This window comes from Monodelphis domestica, chromosome 2, assembly GCF_027887165.1.
Source record: "Monodelphis domestica isolate mMonDom1 chromosome 2, mMonDom1.pri, whole genome shotgun sequence".
NCBI classification, from domain to species: Eukaryota; Metazoa; Chordata; class Mammalia; order Didelphimorphia; family Didelphidae; genus Monodelphis; species Monodelphis domestica.
Genome location: NC_077228.1, coordinates 38,303,764 through 38,323,384, shown reverse-complemented (window position 1 = coordinate 38,323,384; position 19,621 = coordinate 38,303,764). Strand labels below are relative to the sequence as shown.

At 41.7% G+C, this 19,621-nt stretch overlaps 1 protein-coding gene across 6 annotated transcripts in view; it reads left to right on the top strand.

The window, feature by feature from the left end:
- LRRC8D (leucine rich repeat containing 8 VRAC subunit D) overlaps nucleotides 1-19,621 on the top strand; it is a 154,115-nt gene that overhangs the window by 22,262 nt on the left and 112,232 nt on the right. Inside the window, exon 1 of one of the 6 annotated variants that reach the window (XM_007480355.3) lies at nucleotides 15,853-16,310. The exons of the other annotated variants lie outside the window; for them this stretch is intronic. The gene's annotated coding sequence lies outside the window, so the exon portion shown is untranslated. Of the gene's footprint in view, nucleotides 1-15,852; nucleotides 16,311-19,621 lie in introns of those variants that run through there. 6 annotated transcript variants of the gene reach the window in all.

Below are 19,621 nucleotides of genomic sequence, written 5' to 3'. Positions count from 1 at the left end.
GTAAGATGACAGTTGTATTCTGTGGTCTTTTAACCCTGCATTATACTTTGACCTCTTTGGGTCTCAGTTTCCTCATCTGTAAAATGAACAGGTTGAACTAGATAGTCTGGGAGGTCTTTTCCAGGGCCAGATCTTCCAATGGCTCCATCCTTTCCTAACAGTGTTCCCATTTGGGGAATTTGAGTGTCAGGTAATAAAATGAATGTTGAAGAAATGCATTAAAGTAGAACTAAAAGAATCATACAGATTAAGAAAGGAGCAAAGAAAACTGGGAAATTGCTCATTGTGTGGGACATTTACCATTCCAAGAAACCCAGATGTTGAATTTGTATTGGGTAAACTGAGGGATATGCTTCACAAGAGAGGGGAATACCTGGTAGTCCTTACTGAATGAAGAATGTGTCTGGGAGCCAACCTGCTTGGCTTTTAGGGGTCTCTTGTGTTTTATATGGACTTGACTCTTCTTTTGGGCAGACTGGGCTGCAGACTGTTTGGAGTGTAATGTTTTATATTTGAAAGAGGAAAAGGCATTGATGTTTTCAGTTTTAATTAGATCTAATAGTGAGTACCAGGTTCTAGACATGGGGAGAGTGTTTTATTTTAAAGCCTTCCCCAAATCATTCTTAAATATAGGAAGTTTCTTCCAACATTTCCTGTTTTGTTTTGTTTTGTTTTTTTTCCTCTAGGGAAAGGGCCTTTGATTTGACAAGTAATAGCACTTGGCAATTATATGGATGTTTTTGGACATTGGTTTAAAAATTATATTGAGACGTCCGCTGGCCTCTGACACTTCCTAGCTGTGTGACTCATGGCAAGTCACTTAAACCCAATTAACTATCCATACCACTTTTCTGCCTTGGAACCAATAGTTACTATTGATTCTAAGAGGGAAGCTAAGGGTTTTAAGAGAGAGAGAGTCAGTCTGTTTGAAACAAAATTAATTGCATTTTTATTATTAACAGCATTCAAATTATTGATTGTTTCCATAATGGGAACTGTGATTTTGTTGGGTCAGTAAAATCCTTGCAGGTTTCCTGGAGCCACTAAGTAGGTGAATTCCCTAAATTCCTGAAATACTGGTTTTTCAAGGCCTCTAGTCCATAGTTTGAAATCCTGGAATTTCCTTCTAAGAAGTAAAATTTAATAAATAATCATTGTGTAGAGTTTTAGGGCAAAGAGAACATGATAAATTTAGATTTATTAGTGGAAGGGCTCATAGAGACCAAATATCTAGCACCATTCCATTTCATAGATGAGGAAACTGAGGTCCAGAAAAATTAAGTGACCGATTCAAAATCACAGACTAGGAAGTAACAGTGATGAAATTTGAACTCAAGGCTTCTGACTCTACCTATATCATGATGGATACCATTCTCAGATTTCACCTAGGACTTAATTTGTGTACTGGTCCTCTCTTATTAGATGGTAACCCCCTGAAACTCAAAGCTTGCTTCTTGTCTTTGTGATTTCAGCACCTATCACCATGCCTTAAGTATAATAAGAATTTATGGACTTAAATCGAATTGAAAGGTTTTGAGCAGAGGAACAACATGATTGAATAAAGAAGATTAATCTGGAAGCAGTGATGAAGGGAGAGGTTGGAGTGAGGAGGAAAGATTGTTTGGAAGCTGCTGTCTAAGCCAATGGTGTCAAACCCAAATACAGATGGGTCCCGCTAAACCATATGTAAGGAAGGATTCCTGCTCGATGCCTATTAGCCTAATTTTAGAATTTAATATTGCCTATGATTTACTGTATTTTTACTTATTTTGTTAAATATTTCTCAGTTACATTCTCATTTGGGTCAGGGCCACTGAGAGTTGTGGGTGGCAGGCCGTGTGTTTGACCTGTCTGGTTTAGGCTGGTGATAATTAGATCTTTGAGGCTAACATGGCTTATCTGATGATGGCAATAGGAACACAGAGGAGTAGATTGGGGCAGGTAGATGGCTCAGTAGCTAGATTGCCAGGACTGGAGTTAGGAGGACCTGAGTTCGGATTTAGACTCCCAACACTTTCTCTCTGTGTGACCCTGGGCAAGTCACTTAACCCCATTTATCTAGCCCATGTCCTTCTGTCTTAGCTTTCATTAGGACAAAAGTAAGGATTTTAAACAAATGAATAAGAGAGAATGGGTTTGAGAGGCAGTGTGGTAGGGAAAACATGATAGGGCTTGATGACTGAGTGTGTTAGGTGAGAGGGACAGATTGTCAAGAATGGCACCCAGGTTTTGAGCTTGGGATGAAGCTGATTTCATTGACAAAAAGATACTATTGATGAAGTCAGAAGTGGGAGAAAGTTTGAGGGCAAAGATGGACTGATCAGGAGGTAGTGGGTTCCACCTCACTAGGGGACCACTTGTTGGAGTTGTTCAGAACCCGATTCCCTTTGAGGCAGTTTGGACTCGATGGCCTCTAGGGTGCCTGCTAACTCTGAAATCTTGGGGCAGTGATTTTGGCTTGGACGTGTTGATTTGGAGGTCTTTTAGGGCTTGTTGATGCAGAAAGGTTGGCTAAGTTGCCTGACATGTGGCTGTTATGGTCAGAAGCTTTATACACAACGGATGTTGCCAAAGGGAGAAGGGGGAGAGAGAGAGGGAGAGAGAGAGAGAGAGAGAGAGAGGGAGAGAGAGAGAGAGAGAGAGAGAGAGAGAGAGAGAGAGAGAGAGAGAGAGAGAGAGAGAGAGAGAGAGAGAGAGAGAGAGAGAGAGAGAGAGAGAGAGAGAGAGAGAGAGAGAGAGAGAGAGAGAGAGAGAGAGAGAAAGAAGGGGAGAGAGACACACACACAGAGACAGAGAGAAAGGAAGAAGGGGCTTCAGAGAGGAAGAGGGAAAGAGAGACAAACAGAGAAAGGGAGAGAGACAGAGAGGGAAAAGGAGAGACAGAGAAAGATGGAGGGGGGGGAGAGACAGAGAGAGAAGAGGGAGAGGGAGACAGAGAAAGGAAGAGGGGGATTCAGAGAGGAAGAGGGAAAGAGAGGCGGAGAGAGACAGAGAGGGAGAGGAAAAGAGAGAGACAGAGGGAAAAGGAGAGACAGAGAGAAAGATGGGAGAGGGAGACAGAAAGGAAGAGGGGGATTCAGAGAGGAAGAGGGAAAGAGAGACAGAAAAAGGGAGAGAGACAGAGGGAGAGGAAAAGAGTGACAGGGAGAGACAGGGAAAAGGGGAGACAGAGAGAGATGGATGGGGAGGAGAGAGAGAGGGAAAGGGAAGGAGAGAGAGAGGGAGGAAGAAGGCAAGTTAGGAAAACCCACAACCCTGAACACTAGAGTTGTTTCTTATTGGGAGTAAGGGGGTGGGGGTGCCTTTTGTTTAGTTTTCTCCTTTGCTACTGGCAGATTAGGCAGGTTTCTAAAGGCCTTCTTGAAAACTTCTGTGAGAATTAGGTAGCCTGTACCAAATAAGGCCTTAGTTTAGTGTGGGAAGGAAGGCTATTTGTGAGTAGCTGGGTGGAAAGGGGATTATTTGTGTCCATCCAGACTCCCGATTTCTTGTCTTGCCTTACCTGCAGAGGGATACACATTGTCTTGTGGATGGGAACTGTTGGTAGGCCTCAGCTTCTTTTTCCCATTCCCTCCCCATCTTCCCCTCCGCCCCTCCCATTTCAGGCCTACCTCCAATTTGCCAACAAAGTGCTGTTTGTTATAGGGTAAAGCAGGCAATTATCTGGGCAGCGACTGTGGCTGCAAACAGCCACTTTAGTTCAAAGCGTGACGGCGCTGTAGCAGGCGGGAAGGACCCCACGACAGGCTGGCTAGTTTAGGTTTATTAATTTACTTTTAAGGAAAGTGAGGAGACCCAGATGATAATGTTTTAAAGCAGCTGGCTAGAGAATGGCCTTCACCAGAAGCAAATGCTAAGCAGAGAGAATAGGCCTTTGCCTTAACGTATCCTTGTCCGTCCTTGCCTTCGCTGGTGCAGGGAAAATCGATTCCAGCAAGTGTTAAATACCTACTATGGGAAAGGCACTATCATGAGTCACTGAGGCTACAAAGAAGAGATGAACAATGGCCCTGCCTTTTAGGGGCTCACATTCTCCAAGGGGGGGAGGAGCCTGAGTTAAGATGTGGGACTACAAATGCAAACTTGGAGGTAAATGCTAGCACTTAAATGGACTTTAGTCTCAATACCTCCTAGATGTCAGCAAGACTACCAGCATGAAAAATGAACCCTAAGATTCAAAAGAAAGCAAAATTGGGCCTCAGAATGAGATAATATCACCATTTATCCCAATTTCTTAGGGGTAGAAAATGGTTGCTTTGTTTTTTTCTGGTAGAAAAGGAAAGGGTAAATCAATAATTTTCAAAATTCCTATATCTTCAAGATAGGATTTTGGGTACTTTATGGGATAAGTTCCCATGAATATTTATCTATTATTTTCTTATTTATCGATTTGAAAAAATTTCCCCTTTGAAAATAGCAGGTCTTTGGAGGCTAAACTCAAAGTTATCATTTTAATAATAATAAAATAAATAATAAGCAATAAAGAATTACATTAAAAAAACTTATAGATAAATGCCAGATAATTTTAGGGAGCAGGGAGCAGTAGTGTGATCAGAGGACAGAAGGCTTCCCGTAAAGGGTGACATCTGAACTGAGCCTTAGAGAGAGGAAGGAGTCTAAAAGTCAGAGATAAGGGAGTGCGTTCTAGGAAGCACCCTACCCCACCCCCAAGCTCTACATAGGAATGAAGATTAAATGCCAAGTTCAGGGAACAGTAAGTTGACCAATTTGACCATAACATGATATGTGTGAAGGGGAGTAATTCACAGAAAGTCTGGAAAGGTAGAGGGAAGCCAACTTATGAAGGTCTTTAAATGCCAAACTCAGGAGTTTTTATTTTATCATTAAAAAAAAAAAATAGAACGCTCCACTGAAGAAGGCTTATTGAGAAGGAGAGTTCTGGGGTCAGACCTCTACTAAATGTAGGAAGATTATTTCTAACAGTGTGAGGATGATTAGAGAAGGGAGAGATTGGAAGCAGGGAATCCAGTTAGGAGACTTGGTGGATTGAGAGGTCATTCACTCAGTCAGTAGAATTTATTGAGTGCCAAGTACTGTGTTAAGCACTGGATGACATGATGAACTCGAGTGGTGGCCATGTGAGTGGAGAGAAAAGGGAATGGATGGGAAAGAGCTTGTAGGGGTAGACGTGACAACATTGACAGATTGAGGATGAGGAAGTGATACGTTGGGAATGACTTCAGGGTTGTGACTTTAAAGAAAGAATGATGGTACCATGGAAAGAAAAATAAGGAAGTTTGGGGCAGAGGCAGGTTTAAATGGGAAGATAAAAAGTCCTACTTGGGGACATACTGAATGTGGCCTCTTAGGGAGCAGCTGTGTGGCTCACTGGATTGAGAGCCAGGCCTAGTGACAGGATGTCCTGGGTTCAAATTTGACCTTAAATACTCCCTAGTTGTATGACCCTGGTCAAGTCACTTAACTGAAGTTGCCTAGTCCTTAACACTCTTCTGCCTTGGAACCAATACACAGTATTGATTCCAAGAAGGAAGGAAGGCAATTCCAAGATTTTTTTTGTTTGTTTTTGTTTTTTTTTTTAATGGCCTTTTAGATATATGCTCAGATGTGTGCCTTCAGGATATCCAACTATTGGGAGTTTCTTTTCCACCATGCCATTTACTAGATTTTTTACTTTGGTTGGACTAGATGACTTCTAAGGAAAAGTCCTTCCTGTTCTAAAATAGACCTTGAGATATGGAACTTTTATGATTCTTGTGGAAGTTTGTTGAACTGTTAAATGGAAAGAGCATTTATAATGAACTCTGGGCTACTTTGGTGCCTCATTGCTGCTCATCATTGTGTGCCTGTGTTTTTCTGTTGGTTAAAGGTTCAGTTCAGTGGAAGAACTCACACTGAGGAAATATCAGCCTTTTGGAAGTTTAGAAATATATCATTTGATACTTTAAAAATTCTGTTGAATTTTATAATTTTTTGTATTGCAATAAAAGAGTGACTTATTTCCTATCTTCTTCATTTCTAAATGTATTCCCAATGCAGAGCTGTCGTTCAGTCACTTGAGCTGTGTCTGACGATGCCTGACCTCATTTAGAGTCTCCTTGGCAGAGATGCTAAGAGCCATAAGCCATTTCCTTGTCCAGCTCATTTGACAGGTGAGGAGCTGAGACAAACAGGGTTAAGTGACTTGTCCACGATTACAGGGCTAGACAGGAACTCAGGTCTTCCTGAATCCAAGGCCTGCCCTCCAACCACTGTGCTGTCTAGTAACCGGCCCTATAGACAGAGTTCTCCGTTGCAATCAAAGAATACAACAGTAAGTACACAGGCAGAGGTCCAAACCCATATTTCTCTGCTCCTGAAAAGAGGGAGTGAAGGGCATTTTCTCAATTTTTTCTTCTAGATCAACTTTGTTGTAATTACCCAGCGTTCAGTTGGAAATTTTTGTGTTGTTTCCGTTCTGGCTATATTGCCATTCAAAGTACTGTTCTCCTGGCTCTGCTAACTTGACTTTGGATTAATTCATGTAAATTTCCCCATGCTTTTCTGTATTCAATACTACCACACTGGGCATATTTAAAAAAAAAAGAGAGAGAGAGAGAAGAGAAGAGAAGAGAAGAGAAGAGAAGAGAAGAGAAGAAAAAAGAAAAGAAAAGAAAAGAAAAGAAAAGAAAAGAAAAGAAAAGAAAAGAAAAGAGAAAAGAAGAGGAAAAAAGAAAAGAAAAACAAAGAGAAAGCAAGCCTCTGCCCATGAGGAGTCTTTATTCCAATGTGGATAAGGATATACAAAACAATGTCAAGCAGATATAAGAAATCCTTGGAAGCGGAGGCTCAAGCCCTTAGTTTGGGGAAGGAGCAAGTAGAATGGGGAGGGAGAGACAGGGAAGGAGGGAGGCAGGAGGGAGCGAGGAAGATCAGTTTGAAAGCTGTCACAGTAATCCAATGAGAGGCCATGCAAGTCTGAGAGAGGGTGGTGGCTGGATGAGTTCAGGTGGAGTATATGAGAGGATATGATAGACCCAGAAATGACAAGATTCAGCAACTGTATTCTTACTCATTTTTTTAACCCTTACCTTCTGTCTTAGAATTGATACTAAATATAAGTATTGGTTCTAAGGCAGAAGAAAAATAAAGGCTAGTCAATTGGGGGTTAAGTGACTTGTGCAGGGTCACCCAGCTAGGAAATGTCTGAGGTCAAATTTGAATCCAGGACCTCCCTTCTCCAGGCCCGACTCTGAGTCTGCTGAGTCACTTAACTGCCCCTTACTCTATTTCTGCTGGGATGCTAGGGTTATGTTTACTTTTACATACCACAATCTATTTAGCTATTCCCCAAACTGTGGGCATATACTTTGTTTCCATTTTTTTGCTACTACCCTCAGACCCCCAAATGCTGCTAAAAATCTTGTGGCACAAGGGGGAATCCTTTTGTAATTAGCCTCCTTGGGGCATATAGCTAGGTTGTGATTAATGTGAGTTTGAATTATAATAACAATTAATAATTTCTTAACATTTTTTGACATCTATTATGTGTCAGGTATTGTGCTGAGTGCTTTACAAATATTATCTCATTTGATCCTTACAACCCTGCAGTGTTGGTGCTTTTATTTTGCACATTTTACAGATGAGGAAACTGAGGCAAACAAAGGTGAAGTGCTTTGCCTATGGTCACCCAGCTAGGAAAGTATCTAAGGCTGGATTTGAATTCATGTTTTCCTGATTCCAGGCCCAGCACTCTCCTATCTTTGTGGGTTTCATTATTTGCCTTAAGACCTCATTGTACTCCTAGCACTGGACTATTTGAGTCAAAGGGTACAAGAATGATAGTCCTAGAACATCAACTCCTCACATGCTCCATCCTACTTTTGTCCAGAATTCAACATCCTTTTTTATACTGTCTTTAACTCGTCTTTCCCCTCCGCATATCTTCCCAGAAGGGAAATAAAGTATTCAAGAGTTCACTGATCTCCTCACCTTATTCCTTGTAATGGGTCAGTGGGATGTGTGCTAGAGACTCTCTCTTCAAGTCTCTATCACAGATGAAAGTACAGATTACTTCTCTGCCCATCTGTATATTAATGGTGATGACAGCTGACATTACTGCCTACCTTTTCTCATTTGATCTCCAGAACCACCTTGCGAGCACTATAGCCAGTAGTAGTATTCCCATGTTTATAGCTGAGGGCACTCAGTTTTTGACCTGTCCAGCTACACAGCTTGTAAATGGCAGAGGTGGACTTGGAATCTATTCTCTCTTGACTTTAAGGCCCAAATTCGTTAGACCATACTGTGGTATCTCAGTTTGGGGAAGGAAACTTACAAAAGTGTAGGAATAAGTTTATTTTTGCTTATTTTGAGATTAGCACATATTATGGAGACTTTAAAAAAGGCTGTGAATAGTGATGAATGGAGTAAATGAGGTTTTTTGAAAAGGCAGCTCACATAACTGTGTGCCTTTCTAGCCTTTGATGACTTAATTTTCCATTAACAAATGCATCCCTGAGAGCAAAGTAGTCTTCATGGTAATTCAGTATTGACTAAGAACTAGGGGGGGAAAAAGGGGCTGGGAAAGAACTCTTTCTCTGTCTCTCTTTCCTCCTTTCCTCTCCCCTTCTTAATTTCTTTCTTTTTATCCCTCCCTCTTTCTCTAGCTCTCTTTTTCTTTCTTTTACTTAATTTCTTTCTTCCACCTTGTCTTTCTTACTCCCTCCCTCTCTTAACTTTCTCTTTCTTTCTTTCTTTCTTTCTTTTCTTTCTTTTTTCTTTCTTTCTTTCTTTCTTTCTTTCTTTCTTTCTTTCTTTCATTCTTTCCTTCCTTCCTTCCTTCCTTCCTTCCTTCCTTCCTTCCTTCCTTCCTTCCTTCCTTCCTTCCTTCCTTCCTTCTCTCTCCTTCTTCTTCCTCTCTCCTTCCTTCCTTCCTCTCTCCTTCCTTCCTTCCTTCCTTCCTTCCTTCCTTCCTTCCTTCCTTCCTTCCTTCCTTCCTTCCTTCCTTCCTTCCTTCCTTCCTTCCTTCCTTCCTTCCTTCCTTCCTTCTTCCTTCCTTCCTTCCTCTCTCCTCCTTCCTTCCTTCCTTCCTTCCTTCCTTCCTTCCTTCCTTCCTTCCTTCCTTCCTTCCTTCCTTCCTTCCTTCCTTCCTTCCTTCTCCTTCCTTCCTTCCTTCCTTCCTCCCTCCCTCCCTCCCTCCCTCCCTCCTTCCCTCCCTCCCTCTCCTCCCTCCCTCCCTCTTCCTTCCCCCCTTTCCCCTTCCCCCTTCCTTCTTTTTCTTTTTTGGTGCAGGGGTTAGAGAAGGTAGACTCTTTTTGTAGGGCTGTGTGGCTCCATTGTTGAAGCTTTTTGAATCCGTAATTAAGGCCCTTGCATTGCTGTAACCCAACTACATGTTAACCAGTGTAGTAACATTTAAGAACCTGTTAGCTTATTCATGTTCCCTAATTTAAGACAGTCACTAGCTTTAACGTATAATTTTCCTGGGAAGGATAGGCATATACCTAAAAGGGTAACTTGGCACAGTAGTTGTTACCTTGGTATCTCAGAGACCTTGGGATCAAATCCTGCCTCTCACACTGAATTGTGTCACCCTGGGCAAGTCACTTAATCTCTCTAGACCTTAGTTTCCTCATCTGTAAAATGAAGAGAGCTTAAATTCCATGATCTCTAAAAGTCCCTTCCAGACCCCCAATTTTTTTTAACCCATACCTTTTTTCCTAGAAGTCAAACCATAGTGTTGACTAAGTATTGGTTCCAAAGCAGAAAAGCAGTAAGGGCTAGGCAACTGGAGTTGAGCGAATTGCCCAGGGTCACAAAAGCAGCAAGTGTCTGGGACCAGAATTAAACCCAGGACCTCTCATCTCCAAGCCTGGCTCTCCCCTGATCCACCTAGTCACTCCATCTCCCCCCCCCCCAAGTTTAAATCTAAAGATCCTCTGAGTTTAGGAAGACCTGAGTTCAAATCTAATCTCCATCCTTTAGCCACGTAACCCTGGTCAAGTCACTTAATTCATAAGTAACTAATGCTGGAACAAGAAATGTTCCTTTTCTAAGCCTCAATTTCTTCATCTGGAACATTGGAATAATACCTCAAGACTTGTTTGAGAGTCAAACGAGATAATGTACAGAATGCTTTTTGGGAAAATTTGGAAGTGCCATGTATATAAATGTCAGTCATCATGAGTTTACCTTTCAGGGGTCTTTTTCTTGGCACTAAAACAATAAGACTAGATAACTTAGGCCAAACTAAATCATGTCAGTCCAAGTGTTAACCCCTTGTATCGTCTCGATTTCCTCCTCCTCCTTCCTGTATCTGAGAGCTATTCTCATGACCTTCTGGCCAGACAGCTTATTTGAGGTGCAGCCAGACGATGCATGTGGACAGTCCTGCTTTTTTAATCTCATCTCCTAAATTAGGCCTTTGAGCCCTTAATTATTCTGTTGGGTTCTTTCTCAGCCCCCCTTGGTTGGCTGGTATTTTGTCTCCATGAGATCTCCACGTGCAAAGCATTATCATCATCCATCTGGCCTTACTAGTGATAGACAGCAGGATAGACTTCTTCCCTCATTCCTTCCTCCCCCTTCCCCCCCCCCCATTTTCCCCTCCTCCCAACCTCTTTTAATTTGCTTTGTGAAGCCTGGAATCATGAGTTCCTAAAATCTAATTAGCAGCTCACCGTTGCTATGGTGGTCCCTTTTGGCAGAGCCGCTCTATAAGTGACTCCACCACCTGTTGAAGGTGTGTGGGATTTGTTTTTTCTCTTGGTCCCTGCCTGGCTCAGAAAAGAAATTGAAACCCAAATTCTGCTTTCCAGTACACTCAATCCAACCAACGTACTTGGTGCTGGAAATAAGGGAGAAACAGGTGACATTCTTCTGGGGTGGGCTCTACATTCACCATCGGGGATGGAGAGGATCTCCTAAACCTAGAACAGTCCCTGACTTTAAAAGGGCTTACTTGTTAATGGAGAGAAACAAGTTGATCAATGAATGAAAATTTAAAATTATACAAAAGAGGACAGCTAGGTGGCTCAGTGAATTGAGAGCCAGACCTAGAGCTGGGAGGTCCTGGGTTCAAATGTGGCCTCCGATACTTTCTAGCTGTGTGATCCTGATCAAGTTGCCTAGCCCTAGCATTCTTCTGCCTTGGCACCAATACACAGTATCGATTCTAAGATGGAAGGTAAGGGTTTAAAAAAATTATACAAAAAGTCACTTTTTCAGGGGTTTGGATACTAGCAGGGTGATCGGGGTAGACCCTTTGTAGCAGGGTCATACCTAGCTGAGCCTTGAATATAAAGTGGCTAGAACTTTTTGCTTCCCAGTGAGCCGTTATTGGGCCATGTAATATGGTCCAATTTAGTGTCATGTGCAGAATGAACTAGCATGGCATGAATTAATTTTCTCTAGCTTATTTCAAAAGATAATACCTAACACTGAACTCATTTACCATAATTTTTGTAGTTTGCTCTTCATTATTGCTGCCCTTGGGTTTCCTGTCTTTCAGCCAGTTTCTGTGCACATGATGATGCCTGTGGCCACAGAAGTTTCAGTTAGTTTAGTGAGTCTGATTTCATGAGACGCTGTATCAAATGCTTCTCCAAGATCAAAGGACAGCATGCTCATGGCATCCGTGCCCTTCAGTTGTTAATCATCTTGCTGCAGTCAGGAAATCCTATGGCCAAGGGAGGCTAGAGATGAGGAAAGAGCCCCCCCCCTCCCCTTCTTTTTCCCTCCTCCCCCCATTTTCCCTCATACCCTCCCACTCATTTATTTATAATTGTTTGTCACCCACATCTCCTTATTAATAGATATGCTGCTGTGTTCCTGACCTCCAGGAGCATGCAGTCTAGAGATCATCCACCTCTTTCATTTCTCTCTCTTGGCAACTTTCCTTCTGTACCTGATTGACTCTGCCATTTCTGCTTGTTCAGGTTATTCTTCCATCTATAGTCCTGGCTCTATTCACTGAGCCATCTAGCTGCCCTCTGTTGATGGTATTTTTTTTAGACCTCTTACTTCTCATCTTAGACTCAATACTGTGTATTGGTTCCAAGGCAGAAGAGCAGTAAAGGCTAGGCAATGGGGGAGGGGGGTCAAGTGTCTTTTTTTAGGGCCACACAGCTAAGAAATGTCTGTGTTCATATTTGAACCCAGGACCTCCCATCTCTGGGTCTGGCTCTCTATCCATTGAGACACCTAGCTGTTAATAGTATTTAAAATTTTTTTTCCCCCCAAACCTTTACCTTTCATCTTAGAGTCAATACTTGTGTATTGGTTCCAAGGCAGAAAACTGGTAAGGGCCAGTGTCTGAGGTCATATTTGAACCCAGGACCTCCTGTCTCTACATCTAATTCTCAATCCTTTGAGTCACCTAGCTAGCTGCCCCCTATTGATTTATATTCTTGAGTTTTAGATTCCCCCATATTGACTGAAGCAGAAAGCTCTAGATTCATCTGTCTGTAGGTATCTGGATCTGTTTCTATCTTTTTAATACACTTTTTTTCATCTCTCTTCATTCCTAGATTATACTTGGTTTGTTGGGATTTTCCCCTCCGCCCAGATCTTAAATTTCAGAGTTTCTCACAGCCTAAATCTTAGTAGTTCTGCTGCTATTGATGCCTAATGATTCCAGGGCTCACCATTTCTCAGACCCTTGGCTTCTCCTGCCATTTGTCTCCACCATTTAACTACCAGGAAAAGGAAAGGCAAAGAGAATGCTGTCATATTAGTCAATTTTTTTGAGCTTAAACTGTCCATGAGTTAGATTTTTCCATGCATTTCCCAAACTCTATTATGGATTATTGAAAATCGGTTGTGTAGAAAAACCAATTTGCAGGATGTGATTTATTCTCTTAACAGCTCATGCTTCTGGATACTTCCTGCTGTCATCTTCTAGGTCAGTCGGTATCAGAGTGTGGACCGGGGACCACTGTGGGGGTGGTGGGAGGGTCCTAATGCCCTTTTAGGGAATCTTTGTGTTCAAAAACATCTTCCTAATAAGATGAACACGTTTTCCTTTTAAACAGTACATATCTATCGCTATAACCCATATTAATAAAAGCCCTTTTGCAAAGGCATCCTTAGTGATTTTTAAGTGTTTTAAAGGGATACTGAGACTAGCTGCTGCTTTCAGTGCTTATATTCTAATTCCTTTTTTCTTTTTTAAAAAAAAATGTTTTTTCCCCAATTATATATAAAAACAATTTTTTGACATTTTAAGTTCCAGATTCTCTCTCTCCCCTTTATCTCCTCTCCTAGAGCAACAAGCAATTGGATATAGTTTATACAGGAGCTGACATGCAAAACATATTTCCATACCTAATCTTCTTTTTAAAATACCTAATGGTTTTCAAGGCAATCAAAGTGGGTCTTGCCCAGAAATGTTTTTCGAACCACTCCCTGTAAGGGTTTTTTTTCTGTATTGTCTTCTGAGTCGGATAATGTCAACATGGAATTTCTCTCTCCTTCTAAAAAAAGAAACAAAATGCTAAAAAATCCTCCTCAAAAGGCAAACAGACAAAACTTGCATGTGTCTCAAGGCAGCTTCAGGTTGTGCTTGACAGTCTTTTTAGCCCTTTTCAGATCGTGTTCTATTTCCTTGCCTCACTTTGCAATCAACAAGGAATAAATCAAACCAAATGCCTTAAATCTCGAGCTGTTCCTGCTAGAAGCATCTGGACAGCCTTCACCTGCTTATGACTATTATTTGCATTGATGGAAACTTTGTAGTGGCCAGGATTCCAAGTAGATCCCTGGCAATGGCATTTATGCGAACTCCTGGGTGCTCCAGTAGCTCAGCTCATCTTGCTTCACCAGCATTTTGTGTACAAGCAAAGCTATGAGCTGCAGGGGCCGGAGGAAAAAGAAACCTTTCAGGCAGAAAAGTTTGATTCTGGGAATATGCTTCAGCTACTTGAAATATTGGATCAGTTGATCTATTTAAGAAATGTATGTGTGTTTCCATTTGTATTAGATCTATGGGAGGTGGCTCTTTGGATAGAGCTCCAGACCTGGGCTTGGGAAGATTCCCTTTCCTGAGTTCAGATCCAGTCTTGGACACTTCCTAGCTGGGTGACCCTAGACAAGTCACTTTCTGCTTCAGTTTCCTCAACTGTAAAATGAACAAAACACTCCAGTATCTCTGCTAAGAAAACCCCAAATGGGCTCACCACGAGTAAGACACAACTGAAAGGACTGAACACCACCATCACGTGCATATATATATATGTGTGTGTGTGTGTGTGTACATACATATATGTATATATATGTATATGTATATATACATACATATGCATATATATGTATATATACATACATCTATATGTATATATATGTGTGCTACACAGGAGCTTGTGGTTAAATAAGATACATATGTGTTCCTGCAAGTTCTTCAGCCTCACTGCCTTCACTTACCCTGCAGCATGGGGAGCAGTATGTCCTTCTTTTGGTGGCCCAATTCACTATGTTTTTATGTTTTATGTGTGTTTATATATATATATATATTTACTTATTTATTATTATTATATTATAGTCAAATATTTATTATATTTATTTATATATAATATATTATGTTATATATGATTTACACTCATATACATTTATGTGCACATAACACACATGTACACATAACATGTATAGCATACCGCAGTATAACGTGCACATATGTGCATTTGGTTTTACATGTGCAAGATATGCATATATATCACAGTGTAACATGACCGTGCATTTATGTGTATATAATATACATGCATATATAGCCATATAAAATTATAGTATAATATACATGCACATATAACACCTATAGTACAACATATAGCATATATATATATATTTGTGGTACATAATGTATGTGTATAATATACATGTACCCACGACAGCCTAATAATATAGGCATAACACAGGTGTGCATACACTAATGTGCATGTGTAAATAATATATAACATAGTATAACACAAATGTACATTGATGTGTACATTATATATGCATATATAAATAGTATAAAATTATACTATGCTGTTATGGTGCATAATATATTGTATGATTACCTGCATACATAACATAGTATAACATACTAGCATAATAGGAACAAGTATGCATTTATGGGTACTTAATAATATAGTGTGTAATAATATACATGCCATACATAACATAATAGTAAAACACAAGTATTCATTTATGGGTGCCTAATAATATATATGTGTAATATAACACATGCTATAACACGTACAACTATGCATTTATGGGCATGTAATATAGGGTGTATAATCTACATGCATAGATTACGTAGTATAAAATGACATAATATAATATAACTCCACATGCATTTATGTGTACACAATACACATGTATGATATGCTGCACACAGTATAGTACACACACATATTCATTGATGGGTACATACAATGTACCTGCCTGTCTACCACATATAATATAACATAATATAGTATGGCATACATGTGTACGTATCTAGTGTGTATACTGGGATATACACATGTAGGTACTTTTATCTCTGTAGCCCTAGCCACACATGAAACATATGTGTGCATTTCTGTTTATGTGCATATAGAGCCCATAGAATAAGCTCTAGGCCCGCATGTGTTTGCGTGTGCATGGTTGGCACGCACTCGTGTAACATGCAGAGCATGCTGCGTGTAGGATCTCTGTGTGTCCGGGGGCAGGGGCAGGGAGAGCAGCTGGGCTCTTCTGGATTTCTCAGAAGTAGGAGCCGTTGTAGATGGCTATTTGTTTGGTGTTGATGTCCTTTAGAGATAAGCCGGCCCTAGACCATTCCAAGCAGTGGCTCTCCCATGTCCCAAAGCGCAGTGACCCAAATTTGTGCCAGCCTCCTTCATCTTTAAGGTCCTTTGCAGAGAAGTGTGTTGTCGGTGCCACTTCACCAAAGCCCTGGGGGTTGCAGCGTCCTCTGGAAGACGGGCAACCCTGCACTGGGGAGGAAATGACTGGCAGAGCCCCATTATAGCCCTCAGTCCTGGGGCTCCCTGTCCTGCGGCTCAGTCTGCTTAGTCACACTGCTGTGTCATGTAAATAGTGCTCGCCTTCCCAGCTTGCTTAGACAAAGTCAGGAAGAAGCTGCGCAGGGAATGGACCCTCCACATAAGGGAGATAAGACACACGTGGGTTCTAGACGCTCGCCAGCTCCACCTCCTCGCTCACACTGAGTTCTAGGGGGCCGGTGACCAGTGGCACTCACACAGGTGAACTGGACACCTCAGTGACTCCCCCTCTCCGACCCTCCCAAGCCTGAGAGCCAGTGGGGAGGAGGCTTTGATGCCAAAGGCTTCTTTCACAAAACATGTTCTGTTTGAGGTGCCCTGGAATCCAAGGTGAGAGGCTGATTTGGGAGGCAGGGAGGGGAGTTGCTCTAGGGACCCATGGGCAGAGGGAGGGAAGGAGAGGGAGAAAGGGAGTGGGAGAGAAAGTGGAGAGGAGAGAGAGAGAGAAAAGGAGAGGGAGGGGGGAGAAAGAGAGGGAAAGGAAAGAAGGAGAAAAGGTGGGGAGAAAGGGGAGAGAGGGGAAGGAGAGGCAGGAGAGAAAGAGGGAGAGAGATCAGAGAAAGAGGAGAGGAAGATAGAAGGGGAAAGATGGAGAGGGGGAGAGAGAGGAGAGGGAGAGAGAGAGAGAGAGAGAGAGAGAGAGAGAGAGAGAGAGAGAGAGAGAGAGAGAGAGAGAGAGAGAGAGAGAGAGAGAACAAGAGTGAGGGAGTGTCCAGTCTCTTAGGTAACCAAGAGCTGGGTCATTTTTTTTTTCTGCTTGCTGAAACCATGGACATAATTGAAAGTCCAAACAGAAAAAAGATCCTAACTCACGTACAGATGTCCTTCCGCAGGTAGATGGTTTAGAAACTCTTAATTGCATATTCCTTTTTCTAAAGAAACTTTCTAAATGGACTCCTTTTCTCTTGGAAATTGAAGGAAGGTAAATGGGGCCACTTTTGGAGCTCTATTTCTGTTCACCCCCAACTCACATTTCTCTCTCAGAAAAGCTATCTATCGCAATATAATTTCTGGGCTAGAAAATGGCTTTGCCCGTGTTGCTGCCTTCTTGCACAGGCAGAGTTATTTAAGGGGGAGGGCGCCTTTAAAAGCAAAACAGACAACAACAACTGAAAGCCCCAAACACCCAAAAACCCTCGAAAATTGATTTTAGCTTTCAAAGCAGATCATTTGTGCATGCCTGGGCACAATATTTGCTTCCCCTGCTTCTGAGGTCACAGTTTCAGTTTTTGTTTTGTTCATCGAGTAAATACATACAGTGGCAAGAAAGAAACCATGGTGTATGAAACGCAGGAGAGAGGGCTGCCTGTCCCAAGGAGCGTGTCCCATGTTACTCTTTGGGTTTGTGGTCCTCAGGAAACCTTTTGGGAAGAGATGTCCTCATGGGGTCAACGGGAAATCACCTTTTCCAAGCTGGTTGAAATCTCTAGTGTTTATGGGAATGGTGGGGGGAGAAATTGAGTAACAAGTGAATTTCAAGAGACTGGGTGATGTCATGGAAAGAGAACTCGCCTGGAAATTAGGAGTCGCAGGTCTAATCCCAGCTGGGCTAGCTCTGGGACTTCAGGCAAAAAAAGGTTTAGTCTTCCTGAACTTCATTTTCTTAAATCTTCAGAAATGAGAAAGTTGGGCTCCATGTGGCTAGTAAGTGATCAGTAAGGTACAAGTTATGAAACTCCTGTTATGGGTCATAAGTGTGTGGATAGACATTTGTATTTGTACCCCTTAGTGGCCCATGCTGGCTTTTTTTTTTTTAACCCTTACATTCAGTTGGTTCCAAGATAGGATTGTGGTAAGGGCTAGGCCATGGGGATCATATAGCTAGGAGGTGTCTGAGGCCACATTTGAACCCAGCACAGCACCTCCCATCTCTGCGCTCTTTTGTATATCATATATTTATGACATAGAAAATAATGCATTTTCTTCTTCAAAAGAGCCATACTTTTCCTCCTCAAGTCTGTTATTTTCTGAGTTGAAGTGTGCTGAAAACCTGAATTCAATCTATAATCAATGGTGTTTTTCAGTGTATATCTATGTATATTTTTTCTCTCAGAGAGACCTTTCATTGTGGGTTGTATCCCATATTTAAACCAATGATATGGTAACAAAATTAGGGACTCCTTCCTGTCGCTTCCTTCCTTCGCCTTCCTTCCTTCCTTCCTTCCTTCCTTCCTTCGCTTCCTTCTTCCTTCTCTTCCTCTTCCTTCCTTCCCTCCCTTCCTTCCTTCCCCTTCCTTCCTTCCTTCCTCCTTCCCTTCCTTCCTTCCTTCCTTCCTCCTTCCTTCCTTCCTTCCTTCCTTCCTTCCTTCCTTCCTTCTTCCTTCCTTCCTTCTTCTTTCTTCCTTCTTTCCTTTTCTTCTTCTTTCTTTCTTATCTTCTTTCTTCTTTTCTTTCTTTCTTTCTTTCTTTCTTCTTTCTTTTTTCTTTCTTTCTTTCTTTCTTTCTTTCTTTCTTTCTTTCTTTCTTTTCTCCCTCTCCCTCTCCCTCGCTTCCCCCCCTCTTTCCCTTTCCTTCCTTCTACCTTAGAATCAATACTATATATTGGTTTCAAGGCAGAAGAGCATTAAGAGCTAGGCAATGGGGGTTAAGTGACACCATTAGGAAATGTCTGAGACTAGATTTGAACACAGGACCTCCCATCTCTAGCCTGGTTCTATCCCCTGAGCTACCCAGGTGCCCCCCCCCCCAATTTAGGATTTCTGGAATATTTTTTCTAGTAATTTTTTTTCTAAAGGCATTCTCACTTTTCTTGAAAGATTCTTTCTCTGGGCCCCTGATTCTTATTGCAAGTGCTTCATTTTTGAAAAAGCAGCTGCTATGTAAACAGTTGTATGTTTTATTTGCAAATGCAGCATTTTTTGTGTGCCTTTTAAATATGTAAAATTCAGAAAAATACAGGTTTAAGTTGTACCTGGAGCACAACATTTGTTATGATATAAATCGAGTTATATAAATTTTTAATATGCATATAGTGTACATACAATAATATAATGGATAATAAATATATAAACATAAAATATGAGTTATAAAATAAGTTGTTAGCAATGATAAATTGATATTGTCCCACGTGGGGGAATGAAGGAAGAAGATATTTTCAGGGATTTAAAATGGGTTAAAAAAATTGAAGTTATTTTCCCAGAGGAAGTAGCTATTAGAGGAAAAATTAAGTTTGTGTTAAAGACAAGGTTTGGCAGGGTTAGGATAAGAGAGAAGATGCCGTGTCATAGGAAGAGCACAGAGAGCGAACTGGGTCCCAAAATGGTGCTAGGAAGACATCTCAGGAAGGGCATAGAGATAACTAGAGGCTTCTCACCCATGGATTGCATCCATCCGTGTTAGGCATGCCACAGTATTGGCTTGGCTTGGCTCGGGGTCCGAAGTACAACCAAGTGCAGGTGAGAGAGCCATGTCCTTGCTGGACTGTTCCTGAGAGCCTCCAGCAGTGCCAAGATCTTTCCCAGCCACCCTTCAGTGAGGGTGCTGCCTCTTCCTGGGTCCTGCCAGGAGGCTGATAGTGCCAGGGTAGGACCATCCAAGGTGCGGAAGCCAGAGGCTTTTCAAGCAGCTTTTCTCATCCAATGCAGAGGGAGAGCATTGACTTCCAATCAACAGGCCAAGTTATAGGGACAAAAAGTCAGCCG